This window comes from Eulemur rufifrons, chromosome 1, assembly GCF_041146395.1.
Source record: "Eulemur rufifrons isolate Redbay chromosome 1, OSU_ERuf_1, whole genome shotgun sequence".
Taxonomy (NCBI): Eukaryota; Metazoa; Chordata; class Mammalia; order Primates; family Lemuridae; genus Eulemur; species Eulemur rufifrons.
Window position 1 is genome coordinate 19,953,827 of NC_090983.1, and position 17,866 is coordinate 19,971,692.

Sequence of the window (17,866 nt, forward strand, 5' to 3'; positions counted from 1 at the left end):
TTCCTTTTTTTTCTTCTTCTTAAAGCTGAACAGTATTCTACTGTGTGTACATACCACATTTTCATTATTCATCCATTGATGGACACTTAGGCTGATTTCATATCTTGGTTATTGCGAACAATGCTACAATGGACTTGGATGTATACTCAGAGGCAGGATTGCTGGACCAATAGATTGCTGGATCTATCTTTAGTTTTTTTGAGGAATCTCCATACTGTTTTCCATAATGGCTGTACTAATTTACACTCCCACCATCAATTACAGGAATTACCTTTCCTTTATATCCTCACCAACACTTATTTTTCTTCTTTTTGATAAAATCCATTCTAGCAGGTATGAGGTGCTATCTCACTGTGGTTTTAATGTGCATTTTTCTTATTCACAGTTCATTCCTTCATTCAATGCAGCTTGGAAAAAGTCACCAAGGAAATCTTTATCATTAGGCACTGTGGGCACAACTCAGCATTTATTTTACCATGCTTCTCACTTCCATTTATTTGATTTGTTAACTTCTTCGTCCTTCTTGGTACCCTACTCCCTAGATGTCCATGGTATCACCACCTCTCTTAATCTTTCTGGCTCGGTCTCCTCTGTGGACTTTCCTCTGCCTATTCCTTAAGTTGATGTTAATGATCCTGAAATTCCCTCCTAGAGTTGCTTCTCAGATTATTCTATGCAATTTTCCTAGTCTATGTTCTCCATAACCTATAACTCCATATATTTTAAAAATGTGAGTTTGAGCTTATTCTCTTTTGCTTAATCTTATCATTCAGTCCTTGCTAACTACAGGAAAAGTTGAAATTCCTTATCATGACTTATAAGGTCCTCCTTGCTCTTGAAGCTACAAGCCATGTTTTTTTTTTTCAATGAATGTTTGTTCCGTGAGTGAATGGATGACTCACAAATCTGTGTCTCTAGCCCTGACCTTTTCCTTGAGTTTTAAATTTGTGGACCCAGAGCTTTCTGAACAGCTCCAGTTGGATGTTTTGCAGACTCCCTCAAACGCACAATACCCCAAACTGAACTCATTTCACTTCCACCTGCTTCTTTTATTGTATTATCCAAGTCACCACTGTCAGAAACCTGACAACTATTCTTTACATTTGCTCATTCCCTGTATCACTAAGTGATTCACCTCCCAAATGTTCCTTGGATTTGTTCCCACCTCTCTGGTGTCATAATTTCTGTCTTTGTATTCTTTTGCCATAGTCCCCAGCTGATCTCCTTAATTCCAGTCTTGCCTCCTCCCAACTTCACATCCTCCACACTACCATCAAAGGAATCTATCTAAAAACATTTTTATTTCTTCAGCTTAAAAATCTTTCAGTGGCTTCTTATCTCTAGGGTAAAATGCAAGCTTCATTGCACAACATAAGAGTTGAGTATGCTATGACTCTTTTCCATAAATCCAAACTCATCTATTTTCTATCTCAAAGTTCAATAGTGTATAACACCTTGTGTGCATGGTGACTCCTTATTTGGAGTTACCATGGTGTTTCATAGCTTGGAGTATTTTCTCGAATTATTCTCTATTCTGGGCCAGGCCTCCTCTTCATCAATTGAACTGGATACAATCGTATCCTACAAGATTTGTATTGGAGGCTTCACCTCCACCAGGAAGACTTCCCTTCTCCGGTCTTCTGGGTTTGACCATATTAACCATGTTTCAGGAGGCAGAATGCCTAAGCAGTTGATGTCTCAAACTGATTAGGTCCTTAGCCCAGAATCACAGCTTACCAGCAATATGACTTCAGGCAAGTTATATAACCAATCCCTCTCTCTGCCTGAGAAATTACTCACTAAAAGTTAGCTACTACTGTTATTATCATCAGTACCTTTGCTCTCCAGTGTACGTGCACAGCCCACTCCCTCTCCCAGGAATCTCTGAAAAGAGTTTAGAAGGACTTCACTTGTTCTGGATTGATTCCTATCTTCAAAAGCCAATAAAAAAGTATTTGAATGAGGAAGCAATGTGAGTTACTCTTTGTTTATTCTTGCAACCGCTTTCCTAGCTAAGTTTTCGATGGCTGGGGGAAAGTGGGTGTGGGAACTCATTCTTCCCTTCTTTTTGCTTTCTTTTCCTTCAGTGTGTTTATCCAAGCAAGGTCTCCTGCTTTTCTCGGTGGGGAGAGCTGATGACTTCATATGTTTATGTGACCTAAAATGTCATTCATCCTATATAACATCATTATTTGGACTTTTTATTAAAAATGACCAGAGGAACAAGTGGAAACATAGAATCCATTTATGTTGAGCCCAAAGACTTAAAAAAAAAATCTATGTGACAACTACATAAATTTGATTTGTTTTAGCAATGAAATTCAAGGTAATTCTTTTTTCTGAAGTGTCTTTCATCTTCCATGTTTCAAATCCTCCCCAAAATAAATTCTTTAGTAGAAATGACTTAAACAAATCTGAGGTTTTATTTATAAGCCATAAGAAAGCCAGAGCCATTGGCGATTGAACCCAGAAACTAAAACACCCATTCTGTCATTACATCCTGCCCTTCCCCATGTAAAATTAGTGTGCAGAGAGCATTTTCCAGCTCTGACTCCAGATCCTTTTTCTTTTTTTTTCAGATCCAGTTTTAATGACTCAAATTATGGGATTTGGATAAATTCCTTTGGCTGCTCTTTTCAGAATATAGTTGACTTCACCATTAGGCAATATCTCCTGATATTTAAACTAATTGTTTTGTTTTGTCAGCTTCATCTCACTTTTCTGGGTCACATTGTACTGATTTAATTCTAGCCAGATATTTGAGTTCTTAAGTCTGAAAACTCCTCAATCACTTTCTAAGTCCATGCATAAACTCTCTTGTTTTAAGTCTGCTGGTGCCATGTTAAACTATGGCAATTTGAAATGTTAGGAATGAGTGGTTTTGTATAGCTGGCCCTGCTAGCACAAATCTTTCTATATTTGTATATTTATGCCAAACATTTTATATAAAAGTCATTGTAAAGTGCGGGAGGTACATGCTTCCCTAACTCATATTTTTCTAATCCAGGTAAAATGCACATAGCATAGAATTAACCATACCAAAATGTACAATTCAGTGACATTCAGTACATTCACAATATTGCACTATCATCACCCTATCTAGTTCCAAATCATTGCATCACCCCAGAAAGAAACCTCGTATCCATTAACTAGGCACATCCCATTCTTCTCTTCCCTCAGCCTCTGCCACCCTCTAATCTGCTTTCCGTCTGTTTGGGTTTACCTGTTCTGTATATTTCATATTTCTCTAACATTAATTATCACCTCAAACCATCGTAACATCTTATTTTTGGCTAGTGCTACGTAGATTTTTAGGATTTTCATGTGCATCACCTCATTCTTTATGAATATTTGAGATATTGCTATCATTAGATAAATCCATGTTCTAATTCTTTATTAAGAAGGTGAGTTCAGATTTTATTACCTTGGTCGTTAAAGATCTGATTTCTCAAAAAATATCATTTATCCATCTACAAAAACAGAGGTCCAGCCATTTTGGGTAACTAATCAGGTTAACCTGCCCCTTTCTCTGCACCTCGCTGTGATCAGTAGATGTTTGTGACTTTTAGTTGCTGGAAGATCCAAGTGTGTCTCCAGATTGTAACCAAGAATGTTGCCTCCCTACACTAAGTAGGTATCTTGATTCTGATTCTTCATTCTACCACAAAATGCTGGAACCCTTTCGCCACTCCTCAAGGCCAAGAGAATCTTAGAGTAAAGATTTTTTTTTTTTTTTTTTAAATTTCTGTTCATTTTCTTGGAAGGGTTATATGCAGAAAAAGCTAATTGTTATTCTGGGCTTATTCTCCTTTTCGATATCCGTAATGGAACCCCTCATTTTTAGCTGAATACATGACCACTTTGAACAAAGATTATATTTGCCATTCTCCCTTCCAGTTAGCTGTGGCCAGTTACTAAGTGCTGACCAGTCTGGCCAATGAGATGTCTATGGAAATGTCATATTCAATGTATGAAAAGGGTCTTTAAAGGGGAGAACATGTTCCTTTTTTGTTCTTTGCTCTGGCTGGAGGGTGGGCACTAAGGCAGGAGCTCCAGCAGTCATTTGAATACAAGGTGACCTGTGGAATGGGAAGCTGGATTCCCACCTAGACAGAGTCTTGACCCCTGACACTCAGAGCTACCTTCCATATCTAGACTTTCATATGAGAAAGATAAATACAGTTCTCATTATAGGCAAATTCCACTAAAACCTTGAAGTCTTTCTCTCATTCCATGGCGAGTTACCTCCATTCTCAGAGGGAAGGAAGGATCTTGTAACATGAGAACACTGCCATACAGTGCACTCAGTGTCCATCTCCTATTTCCATTAAAATATTTGTGTTTTATTATTGTTGTTATTATTAATGGAATTAATAGTATGTTCTAGAAATGGGCTCCTAGAGAAAAGAATCACACAATTTCAAAAAGACTTTAGAAGTTATCCAGTTTAGTTGTCAACTTATATGGAAGTTTGGACCTAGTACTGTCTCAAAATTTCTTCTGTCTCTATTATTATTGCCATCAGAATTGTTCGCAGAGTAATTAAATGTCAGAGAAATTTGCTTTTAATAATAATACTGGTATCTCATGTTGAATAAAAACTCTGAAAAGAAGAAAATGACTTATTATTATAATGAATGCAGTTGTTTTTTAAGACAAATATTTCAAAGCACAAGGCATATGTGGGAGACCATTTTGAGAGCTAATAAGTTGTAAACTGCAGATCTAAAGTCCCTCGGGAATTTTAACCACTTATGTGATTTTTGAAAGCCATTATAACAATAGTATCAAATAGAGGTTGGCATCTTACTGATGCTCTTAGAGCGAACAGAAGGCAGAGCTGATTGAATTGAATGAGATGAAAGAATTGAATGGAATTGGATGGAAGAGCAGCTGCTCTGATTCTCACCTTCACGTTACTTCATCTTGGTACAGTCACAAAAGCTTGGAAGGAACATATTTTAGCCAAGCCATTCACTGTAAAGGCAATGAAAATTATCTTCATTTTTGATAAAAGTTTCATATAACTATTTCACTCTGGAAATAGTTCCATATTATTCTATAAACCAGCCAACACTCTCAATTTGTTTTATGACAGGGATGGGTTACGTGCACACACACGCGTAATATACATATTTACATGAGTATTCATAGCTTCTGTCCTTCCTAAATGATAGAGATTCTGTATTTCCCTACTTGATGGGCACCTGAGACTGTATTACGAGGTTAGGAAATCATAGCTGGGTAGACAGTGAAAGGATGGAGAACTACCGTGAGAAGAAAACAAATACATTTGCAGGGTGGAGGGGATGAGACAAATACGAGAAGATATAAGGTCTGAGTTGGAGGCAGTGTTCTAGGGGAGTTTCACAGAGAGGACAGAACTGTTGGGGGACCTTGCTACATGTGGGGAGCAGTGCTACTGGTAAACGGGCAAAAGAGCTTTCTAGTGCATCGTAAACATAGTTTTTCTTCTGACATTCCTAAGAAAAGTGAGGGAAAAATTTACATTGTTTTCAGTTACTCTTGGATATTAGGCTGATGTTTTTTGAATGTAATGCCAAGTTCACACGGAACCATTTTATACATTTTAATGTATAAAAATGTTTTATATTTGCCTCAAGTACTTATTGGTGGTATTTTGGGATCAGAGTTACATTTTACTGGTTGGAATTAAGTTTGAGTTCTTTTTCCTCCTTATCAGTTTCCCAAGTTAGCTTTATTGACACCAGTCTGGGCACTAATGAAATTGATTTCAATTATTTTGTTGTGACTAGAAGGAAATGTGAGTTTTTGTCAAAAGGAATAAAAATAGATGAGTAAGATAATAACGGAGGTGCTCTCTAACAAAGACCCAGAGGTAAATAAATACTAAAATCAATTTTTATGAAGAGAATGAATGCATGTTTCTAGTTCCTTTTTTTCTTTTTCTCTTTTTCTCCCTCCAACAAAATCCATTTCAGAAGTGAGCATTGAAAAGAGTGGTTGGGCTTTAAATTAACTCACATATTATATGTAACAAAGAATCACAGGCCACTAACCATCTAATGGGATTTTCCTTTCTTCTTTTTAAAGAAAAAGCTTTTTAGAGAAAACTTCCAGATTTCAGTTACTTTGCTTTAAGCTAAAGAAATTGAAATTGTTGTAGCCTACAGGAAAAGAAGAACTGGTCTCCAGATTAAGTGATAGAGAATTCTTGTACAATCAAGTGTCTTTCCCTTTTTTTTCCTTCCTCCCTCCCTCCTTTTTTCTTCCTTCCCTCCTCTCTCCTTGTCTTCCATTCTTTCTCCTTTTTGTTTTCTTGTTTTACTTTTTCCCCCCAAATTATAACTAAATTACCTATTCAAAATTAGATTTTTTAAAAGGAAATAGTTTCTAATTGAATCTTTGGGCAATGTTTTGGACAATTCCATTGATAGAGAAAATCTGCTTAAGACATGAGCTTTCAATTGTTGGATATTCCAGAGTGGTAGATCTCATCAGGGACAGTTTGCCTCTGTCCCTTCCCTCATTCTCCCAGAGAACATTTGGCTATGTCTGAAGACATTCCAGATTGTCATGACTGGGCTGGGGGGTGGTGCTACTGGCACTTGGTAAATAGAGGCCAGGGACGCTGCTAAACATCCTGCAATGCACAGAAAAGCCCCCGCAACAAAGAGTTATTTGGCCCAAAATATCAATTGTGCTGAGGTTAAGAAACTGTTTTCGAAGTTTAAATAAACATCACAGCTAATATTAATTGGCTTATTGCTATGTTGCAGGTATTGTTCTAAATACTTTTAATTCTCATAATATTTCTATGAAGTAGAAACAATCAGCTCTGTTTTACATATGAGAAAACTGAAGAAATAAGAAGATAAGGAACTTGCCCAAGGAACATATAGGCATTAAAAATTGCAGCCTTGATTCTTGATTCTTGAGAGGGGAACACAGAGGAGGATTTGCAGAGTAGAGTTTCTCTGAATCGCCACCTCTACTCCTGAAATTCATTGACTTAGATGGACAAAATTACCTTCTTAACCATTGTATTCGTGGAAATATTCAAAGTTACATAGTCCGATGTTTGTACTGAACATGCAATTCTTCTGATTACTATTAATTTAGTGTTATACAACACTTATGCTTGTTTGAAGAAGGATAGTTTAGGCTACATGAAAAAAATCAATGCAAATATTTTTTCCCAGACCCTGAAATTTTCAACATGAAAGATGGAAATGACTATGAATTATGAATTCTTTTCTATTGTTATAAGTAATAGTTTTGATATTTATGCTAAAACCACAGTGCATTTTCATACTGCTCTCATTAACTTTAAGACCCATGAGAAAAAAGCAAAAAAAAAAACCCTCAAGTTGAAGGGGTTTTTGTTTTCATCATGTCTCTCTAAGAGGCCAATAGGATTATTGCTCAGTGGTTATGTGGGCAGCTTAGGTCACAGGGCAAGGTCCCACACAAGGAAAGGCAAGCCCTTGATTTTTGGCTCGGTGTCTAAGAATATGGATCTTGAAGAGCTCAACATAAGAGAAACACTCTTTATTTAGTAGTGAAGCAGAGGGATACAGGGTCCAGTCTTCAGAAAGACTGCTTTGACTGTTTTGATGTTTCTGAGTCGAGTCCATTGTTTTTCCGTGTGGTTATTGTGGTTGGAGCAGAGGCGGGGAGTGGAGAGCGGGTGGGGGGTGTGGAAATGATGTCCATGGAGATGGAAAAGTTGGGAACGTGGGTGAAGGGTGGGGAAATGGGATTGGATGTGAACATCACAGAAGCACATCTGGTTATAATTACTTCCTGAGGATTCTAGAAAGCAGCTCCAGTTATCATCGGTATGAAATTCTGGACAAAAACATCTGACACCAGATTCTCCTCTGTTTCTTTTAAAAAAAGTCAATTCTCATTTCTCTGATTCTCTTTGATTCATTACTGCTGAAAAGGACCCAGAATTTAATGTAAAACAAGACACTTGTTCCTGAATCAGCACTTTGAAACCTGAACAAATACAAAATGTAGCTGAGTCATTTTGTCTTAGTCACATTAAAAAAAGAAAAGAAAAAGAAGCAAAAAAAGAAAGATCCAAATCATGTGCTCTCCCACCCAAAGGTGTCATATTCATTCAATTCTTAAACTGAAAGGTGAAAAATATAATTCAAAGTCCGTCAGATTTCTCAATCATACCCTCCTTTAGCACGGATATAAAAACTGATAAAAGCCAACAACCAGGAAACTATCTGCCGCTGTTTAACGTCATTGTCTTCAAAGCAGTCATCTCACAATAAGGTCAGATTGTGCACATTTTTATCTATTTCTAGTTCCCTACCTTGCCACAGCATCTCTAGGTTTTCTTGGGAAGAGCAATAAAGATATGTCCCTGACACTAGGAGGATGAACATAGTCACCTTTCTGAGAGCTGATTATCACCAGCTTAACGTCAGGAAAGATTACAACAGATTTCACTCATTTCGGCTCTCTTTCTCTCAACTTAATTGTTAACATGTTCATGCTTCTAGTGTTGGGGCTTGGAAACTGATACCCCCCAATATGGCGCTTGGACATATTGAACTGAAGAAGCAGGCTCAACGCCTCTCTGACCTTCCCGGCCCTCCTGTCTCTTAATTCTCTGTCCCTCCCAAAGCACAGGATGAAGTTGTTCTCTGAAGTTCCCTTATCTGCTGAAGGCTGGACCTGCCACAGAAGAAAACAATTACTTCTGGTCCCTTCCCCGAGTGTTCATTAAAGGATCTCATGTCACAGGAAGAAAGATTGAAGTCTGTCAACACACCTGGACAGACATCTGACTCAAACCATTGTCTGCTCTTTGGGCCTAGCAGACTTTGTCCCAGGCCATTGTATATTCTTCAAGCCCATTGAATGCCCCTAAAAATCATTTACTACTCCCTGAAAATCATCCACACTTCCCCATCTTCCTTTCCCCTAGGAAGTAGGATGTATGAGCATCAGTGCCCCGTTGGGATATTGGGCAATCACTCTGTGATTCTCTCCTACGCATGCTAATAAATTTCTATTCCATTTCTTCTGTTCAGCTGCCTTTTGTCAGTTGATTTTCAGTGAATCTTCAGAGGGTGAAGGGGAAGTTTTCCTTTGTCCCCTATACTATGCATACTAAAAAATTGCAAAGAATTCAGCGAGTCATTATTCTGGAGCACTAAACTCAGCAGACATGGAAGGCCTGGAGTGGAAGATAAAGAATTTGAAAAAGAGTGTAAAACACTCCTGCATTTAATATGTCTGTTCATTAATTTAAGGAGCTATTGAACAGTATAACTGCATCATTCTTATCATCATCTCTTCTGTAAGTGTCATAGACTACTGCCTAGGTAAGGTTCTCTAATCATATAAAAAAAAGTCAAACTATATTTTTGTTTTATTCATTAACATATTTTGAGGTTTATATATGCCCAACCCCTTTTTTAAAAAAAACATTAACTCACCCCACAAATGAACTTTTTGTGCCTAAGATTCTCTTAAAGGTAGATAAAATATTGAGCAACAGTGACTGGTTAGAACAGTAATGTTATTATGCTGCGAAAGGGAAGAATCAGGGGGTGATAGAGGAGCATCTATTGATTTTTTAATATTTAGGGATTTTAAACTAAAGGCACATTGTTTGAGGTTTGCAAATAGATTTGGAATATATTACATTTATCCAGGAGCCCTTTGAACACAGGTGATGTTTGATCATTCAGCAAGGGTCTGGAAACCCTGCTTCCTATGACTGCCAGTCTAGAGGACAGGTTTGGCTGGGTTCTGCACAGTCCTCTCTGCTCTCCACCTGACAGGCCACAGACGGTCTAGCTCGGAGCTGGGTTACTGGATCAGTTCTGAGATTGTTAAGGGGTACCTGGAGAGTTTCACAAACAACTGGACCTTGCCTTCCACCCGTGAATGATTCAGCTGAGTCCCATAGGACCTTTCTGGGCTCCAAAAAAAGAAGACAAAGGAAGGAAAAGGGCAAGGCTCTAAGGCACCTCGTAGAGGCAGTGACTTTATATGTTTTGTTAATTATTATAGGCTCAGTAGCAAGGACAGTGCCTTTTACACCACAGGCACATCATAAATATTTGCTAAATAAAATAAATATAATCCTTACAATAATACTGGGAAGAATGAATTAACCCCAACTTACTGAGGAAGTTCAGAAAGGTTCGTGGAAGAAATGGCATGTGAACCTACGTCTATATCTTCCCACTACATGACTTACTAGAAACCCCTCTCTCTACCTACCCAGCCCCCCTATCAAATTCAAGTCATTTCAAGAGACTTCTTGGGGTGTACAGTCTTTCTTTGCCATAGAAAGTGAACTCTAGACAAAAATACACAAATGGTCTACCATACACAAATAATCTGGGTTTTAAAGACACTTTAGAAAACACCCAGCTCAACTTGCACCCAGTGAGGAAGCAAATGTATTTTAGGACTTTGCACAATGCCTCTCATACAGTAAGTGCTTAATAAATCTTAATTCCTCACAATACAAGAAGCTCATGTTGGGCTGTGGTCCAGCCTTGGTCAGAGCACTTTCACTTGCTATGTTACAACTTCATGTGATGTTCTTCTATTCTAATAAGGAAGAGTTCCCCACTGAAATGTAAACATCATGAAATCAGTGATTTTTTTCTATTCAATGCTGTATTTCTAGTGCTAGAAGAGGCTGTTAAACATGGCAGGTGCTAAAAAAAAAAAAATCTCCATTTTGTCTGTGTGGATGAATGCATGAATAATTGTTGGAAAGCTGTTAGAAACAGTAGTTGCTCAAGAAATGGGCTGGGAATTCAGAGGAAGAGCTCATACCCCAGCACAGCAGGTGGCCCCAAGAGGATTCATTTGAAGCTGTGTGACATGTGGTAGATGAATGGTTCTCAGGCTGTGGTCTGAGCCCTTTGTGAGAATGTCCATGGCCTGGTCCAAATGACAAGCACAGGATGAGCTCAGATCTGGATGAAATTTATGGACAGCAAAGAAAGATTAGTAAACACTGGAAACTCACCAACCACATTTTGAAAAGATAAGATGGGCTGTGGTCTTCCTCTCCCTATCTTCTTCCTCTTCCTCTGTCTCCAGTCCCCACTCTACAGAGATCCCTGCTTCGTAGCCAATCAACCTTTTTTCTGCAGCATGAAATGGTATGAAATCACGTTATCAAGGAATCTATAAGATGAAAATCGAGAAGAAAAATCTATTCCAACTGGCTGTGTGCCCAGGTGGGGTTTGGTGTTTTGGGCAGCTAATTCTTAAGTGAGAAAACAAAATGGGGAAATATAAAAAAATTTAATACCTTTGATCTTGTAAAAGAGATTAAATAGCTTTGTGTTATCTCCTAGAACCTTTATGAATCCTTCATGGGGGGCAAGTTCCCTGCAGAATCTCCAAAGAACATTATATCACACAGAAATGCACCAGGTTTCATACTTAAAGAAGAAAAGCATCCTTGTAGGGCTAGCGCACTCCAAGCCCACCCCTACCTCACTACTACTTGCTCACAAAAGATTGGTTGTGCCCTTGGGTGTTTGTTGATCAAAGTTCCAGTCATGCTGACCAAAAGGGTGTTCTGTTTTCAAAGTGATTATTAAGCCACTTTAAAAACACTTTAACTTGTGGGTTTGCCTCACTCTATTTGAGTCCAAATTTCACAATAATATAATGAAGCAAGCCCTGTGGTACTGCCTGTGTCATCTTAATTTATCAGGAAACCACAACCTTGCACATCTTTTCCAAGTGATTTTTTTTTTTTGCCACTATAGCCATGTCCAGTGCTGTCTGGCTTCTTTCTGCCCTTGTGCTTGGCCTGGGATCCAGGCCTGAAAACCCACCGCATCAGCTCTCCAAGACTCGAGTGTCCCTGGACACCGTTAGAACTGCCTGCCCCCTGTGCCTGCTGACAAGTCCCAACACTCCTGCGCCCTTTCAGTAATTAAGGTTTTATTGTAAAAACCTATTTGAATCCCCAAAGAGCTCTGAAATATTTGTTTCATTTTTCTGTCTGCTTCAGTGGGTATTGTATATGAATTGTGAACTTGGGAAACATAAAAAGAAAGAAAATTAAAAAGAAAGATGTAGACTTGATAAGAATCAGTAAGAAAACCACAAACAATGTTTCAGTGAGTCAACTATGAATGTAGAATGCGTTTAACCAATTTGGTATATTCTTTACATTTTTTTAATGATTTGTTCCTGTTGGGATGACTGAACATTTATTTAAGATGTTAGGTATGAACCTCACATTGGTTAAGCACTTGACTATTTTACTTTAGAATTGTTTGATCAATTAAAAAATGTACTAAGCTATATTAAAAGTGTATTTTTAAAGATATCAATAATCATTTCTTTTAGAAACATTAATTTCTAAAAATTTGCTGTATATTTATGGCCCACAAAATGTAAAGGGCCTGAATATTAATATTTTGTAAGAACTGCATTTTTTCGTATTTTTAAATGCTATAGTTCCAGATATTTAATGTTTCTGATTACTTTATAAAACTGAATTAAGAAATTTACAGCTTAGTGTTCTTACCTAATTTCTATTAAGGATAAGAGAATCCGAATGCCAACATTGTGATGACTGAGGACAAAAATAATATCTACCCTACACAATATTTTAAAGAACAATTGTTAAGCACATAATGCAATAGAAAGAGAACCAGACTGAATTGCTGATGAGTAGTGTCTTCTGTGTGACCCTGAAAGTCACTTGATCTCTCTGGGCTTTGATAAGATCAGGGAGCTTAGACTTAAAAAACTCCAGTCATTCACATTATTTCACTTTTTGCCATACCTGCATAAAAAGGTTTACTTATTTTTTTTAAAACCAACTTTGGGAAACACCTAGATGCATGAATTCATTTTATTTAACTTTTTTATAATTTATAAATTTATTTAATTGGCAAATTAAAAATGGACATATTTATGGTATACAAATGATGTTTTGACATATGTATACATTGTAGAATGAGTAAATCAAATTCATTGACATATCCATCACTTCACATACTCATCATTTTTTTTGAGGTGAGAACATTTAAAATATACTCTATGGGCAATTTTTCAGTATACAATATGCTGTTACTAACTCTAGTTACTGTGCTATGCAATAGAGCTCCAGAATTTATTCCTTCTGTCTAACAGATTTGTACCCTTTAACCAACATCTCCCCATTTTCCTTCCAACCCCCACCATCATGTCACCCCAGGTAACCACATTTTACTTTCTGCTTTTATGTATTCTACCCTTTTAGATTCCACACACAAGTGAAGTCATTCACTAGTTTTCTTTCTTTGCCTGACTTATGTCATTTAGCATAATGTCTTCCAAGTTCATCTATGTTGTCACAGATGAAATGATTTCCTTCTTTTTCAAACCTGAATAGTGTTCCATTGTGTGCATATAAATATATGTGTGTGTATCATACACACACACACACACACACACACACATACACACCACATTTCTTTATCTATTCATCCGTTGATGGACACTTAGGTTGATTCCATATCTTGGCTGTTGTGAATAATGCTACAATGAACATGGAAGTACAGAGATCTCTTTGACATATTGATTTCATTTCCTTTGGATATACACCCAGAAGTGGAATTCCTGGATCATATGGTAGTTCTATTTTTAATTTTTTGAAGAACCTCCATACTGTTTTTCATAATGGCTGTACTAATTTACATTCCCACTGATAGTGTACAGAGGTTCCCTTTTCTCCACATTCTCACCAATACTTGTTATCTTTGATCTTTTTGATAATAGCCTAACAGGTGTGAGATAATATCTCACTGTAGTTTTAATTTGCATTCCCCTGATGATTTATGATGTTGAGCATTTTGTCATATACCTCTCAGGCATTCATATATATTCTTCTGAAAAATGTCTATTCATGTCCTTTTGGGCTAGATGAACTTTAATGTTCAGATTTCCTTAAATCTTTGGTTTTCTTCTTCATAAAATCACTTTCTATGGAGTTGTGGGGTACATAGTGAAGCAGCAGTTCCTCTTCCTAGTTTTGACCCAATTAGATAAGCAAGCTGCTCTTGCATAATCAAAAAACATTTTTTCATAGCACATATCTCATACTCAGAGATAATAAAGTGTTCAAATGAAACAAGCTGTATACCAAATTGCAAATCTTTGTTCTTTTGTCTGTTCAGGAAAACCATGTATCTTTAGCTTCTTGAGTTCTCTCTAAGAATTCAGATTAATTGTGTTGCTATCTTCATGTTTGGTTTAATCTTAGTTTATAAATGCAGTTCCTCATCCCTATCTTTTCTTGATATTATTTGTGGCCCACAGTCCTTCAAGTTTCTTATGATGTCTCAAACTCTTAAGATTTTTAAACACTTTTTTAAATCTTTGACTTTGAATGTTGACTTGTTTCTGTGAAGAAAGGAAGTAGTCACTGCAAGCCATCATATATATATTTTAAAAAGAAAGCCGAAAGTTGCCAGAGGAAATTATGAGAGTGCTGAAAAGCCAGTGAAATATCCTGCAGGAAACCAAAATTTAAAAGGAGGAAGGGATAAGAAAACCTCAGACATTCCAGAAGTTTTGCATGACACGTGAGAGTTACATATTTATTTTTTTATTTTGGCTAACTCGTCTATTATTTTGATTTATTAAATTTTTGGGGCAATGCTGTGACATATTGTCTTTCATATAAATTTATAGCTTTTACCCTTTTTGGAAAGAAGCTCCTTCTAATTTCCCTCACTAGATGGAGGCAGAGCAGGATGGGAGAGGGGAGAAGAAGGAGATGGGAAGGACAAGGTGGACCATGCAGATGGGCGCATGGTTCTACTGAGGTCGCTTCACCTCTATTACTGCAGGCTCTATTACTTGCAGTTCTTTGATGTAAATAAGTGAAGCCACATGTTTTTCTAGGTATAGATTTGTCCTAAGTTACACACATTCTCTTGTCTGGACTCCATTGGGCAAAGGGCTACACTCTAAATAAGCCCCTTGGTCAATTATTAGTAAAGCAATCTTTTCACAGTTGAGTTTAAGGGTGATTTTAGGAGTGGAAAAAGAAAGAAGTGGTGCTATCAAGACACTGTATGAACAGAGTTTAGTATGCGATGTGTGTGTGCACATGTACACGTGGGAAAGAGAAGGAGAGGGAGAAAGAGAGAAGGGCAGAGAATCCGACAATGGAACCTACCTTAGGGCTAACTTAAGTAGATTAGAGTAAGGCCATGCATGGCCTGGATATTTAGTGTATAGCTAGGAAACACAGATAAAAAATTACGGCTGATTCTTAGCTGTTTTAATTTGCATTTTAACCATAGTTATTAAAGTATAGGTTTTTAAGTAAGTTGGGTGCTATGCCAATATTCCTTTAACTATTTTCAACTTGTTTTGCAAACAACAGGCTATAATGGCTTTTAAATCATTATTAATATTTTATCAATAAACAAACCTGTGCTACCCCATCCTCTAATTCCGTCAAATCCTGTGTGCTGTTTTTGTCCTCTAAATAAGTTTAGCATTCTGGGCTGATAGTAAATAAGAGAAAAATAAACCTATTTATAAGCCTGTGGAGAGATAATTAGTATTAATACAAACAAAATGAAAATAACATTTTATACTCTGACTAAAATTAATTAATTAAGTATGGCTAAGTTTCTTACTAATGAAGAGTATCTCTCCAATGCATATGTAATGTTTAATAATAAAATATAATAAAAATAAATCTTTAAATTCAGAAATAAGACAAGGATGCCTGCTATCAATGCTTCCATTCAACGTTGTTGAGCGGGCAAAGTCATTAGACTAAGGCAAGAAAAACAAGTTATAAGTAATGGAAAGACCAGTATTCATAAATGATATAAACAGAAAACCCATGAGGATCTACTGATGAATTATTAGAATTAACTGTGGAACACAACATGGTTACAGGATATAATACCGAAATAGATATTTAAAAAAACATTGCTTTCCTCTATACCAGTAAACATTTAATTTTTAAAAATTGACATTTACAGTAATTGCAAAAAATAAAAAAACTTAGCAACAAACCTAACAAAATTTGGGATAGAAATTTGTGAATAAACTTACAAAACTCTATTTAAAGACAGCTACAAATTTCTCAGTAAATGGATAAAAAATATTGACAGGAACACATCATATTATACAAATATGTATATGTTGTATTTTCCTAAATTAATCTATAAATTCAATGTAATCTCAATTAAAAATTCTGTAGAGAGGCCGGGCACGGTGGCTCACGCCTGTAATCCTAGCACTCTGGGAGGCCGAGGCGGGTGGATAGCTCGAGGTCAGGAGTTCGAGACCAGCCTGAGCAAGAGCGAGACCCTATCTCTACTAAAAATAGAAAGAAATTATCTGGCCAACTAAAATATATATATATAAAAAAAAAATTAGCCAGGCATGGTGGCTCATGCCTGTAGTCCCAGCTACTTGGGAGGCTGAGGCAGTAGGATCGCTTAAGCCTAGGAGTTTGAGGTTGCTGTGAGCTAGGCTGACGCCACGGCACTCACTCTAGCCCGGGCAACAAAGCAAGACTCTGTCTCAATTAATTATTTAAAAAAAAAAAAATTCTGTAGAGATTATGTAATAATCCAATTCTAAAATACATACAAAATAATAAAGGCAAAAGCAAAGTCAGGCCAATTTTGAAGGAGATAATATTATAAGGATTTCTCCTGGCATAAATAAAAATTTATTATAAAGTTTCAGTAATTAAAATAGTACAGTAATAGCAGAGAAAAGATACATATATTAATAGAATAGACTAGAAATATATAACAAAGGTGGAAACCAGTGGTAAAGAATGTACTATTAAATATTGAATGCAGGACAATTGGTTGCCTATATAGAATAAAATAAAATTCAATCCTTACCATTCATAGAATTCTATTGCAAGTAGAATAAAATTTAAAAACAAAGCTTTAAAATTTCTAGAAGAAACTATAAAAAAATATTTTTATAACCTTAGGGAAAGGAGTGAATTTTTAAACAAAACATTAACAAACTCAAACAATCAAGGAAAAAATTGATAACATGAAAATTTATTTAAGTTTCTGTACATTGAAAGACAATATAAACAAAGGATAAAAACAACCCATAGACTTTGAAAGTATATTTGCAATGTATATAATTCCCAAAACATTAGTATCCAGAATATATAAAGAACTACCCTCAGTAAGAAAAAAAAATAGGAAAAGGATATGGACAGGTAATTTGCAGAATAAGGAAATCAAATGGGCAGTAAACGTACAGAAAATATTCTCAACTTACTAAAAATCAGGAAAATACAAATGAGATTCTACTTCATGCCCATCAGATTGGCAGGAATTACATTTGACAATACAAAATATAGTATGTAGCTGGAGTAATGGACGCTCCTATTCTGCTGGGCAAAGTATAATTAGTACAATCATTTTGGAAAGAAATGTGGTACTCTCTACCAAAGCGAAAGATATACATTCTTTATGGCCCAGCAATTTTATTCTGAAGTATATACTCTATAACAGAAATTCTCATGTGTTCATACATTTTATACATATGAATATATGTGTGTGTGTATATATATGAATATTTATAGCAGGATTGCCTGCAATAGGAAAATTTTTAACAAACAATATTCCCCCCAACAAAAGAAAGTTAAAATGCAAAAACTACAGCAAGGATTAATATAATAAAAGTAAAGAAAATTTATCAAATTTTTTCTGTGATGAATTGTGCTTTTGGGATTGTAGTTAAGAACTTTTCACCTAACCCAAAGTTTCTTATATTTACTTTTAAACATCTTAGTTTTACATTTTACCATTTCATTATTTACTAATTTCCAGTGAAGCTTCCATTTTGACTCATGGATTTAATTTCCAAATACTCA

General features: G+C 36.3%; 1 long non-coding RNA gene across 1 annotated transcript in view; it reads left to right on the forward strand.

Annotated features, from left to right (window-relative positions):
- Nucleotides 1–9,164, forward strand: part of LOC138382809 (uncharacterized) — a 52,923-nt gene extending 43,759 nt beyond the window's left edge. Inside the window, exon 3 of the long non-coding RNA XR_011233474.1 lies at nt 8,635–9,164. This is a non-coding gene — a long non-coding RNA (uncharacterized lncRNA). The remainder of the gene's footprint in view (nt 1–8,634) is intronic.
- Nucleotides 9,165–17,866: the final 8,702 nt, after the last annotated feature.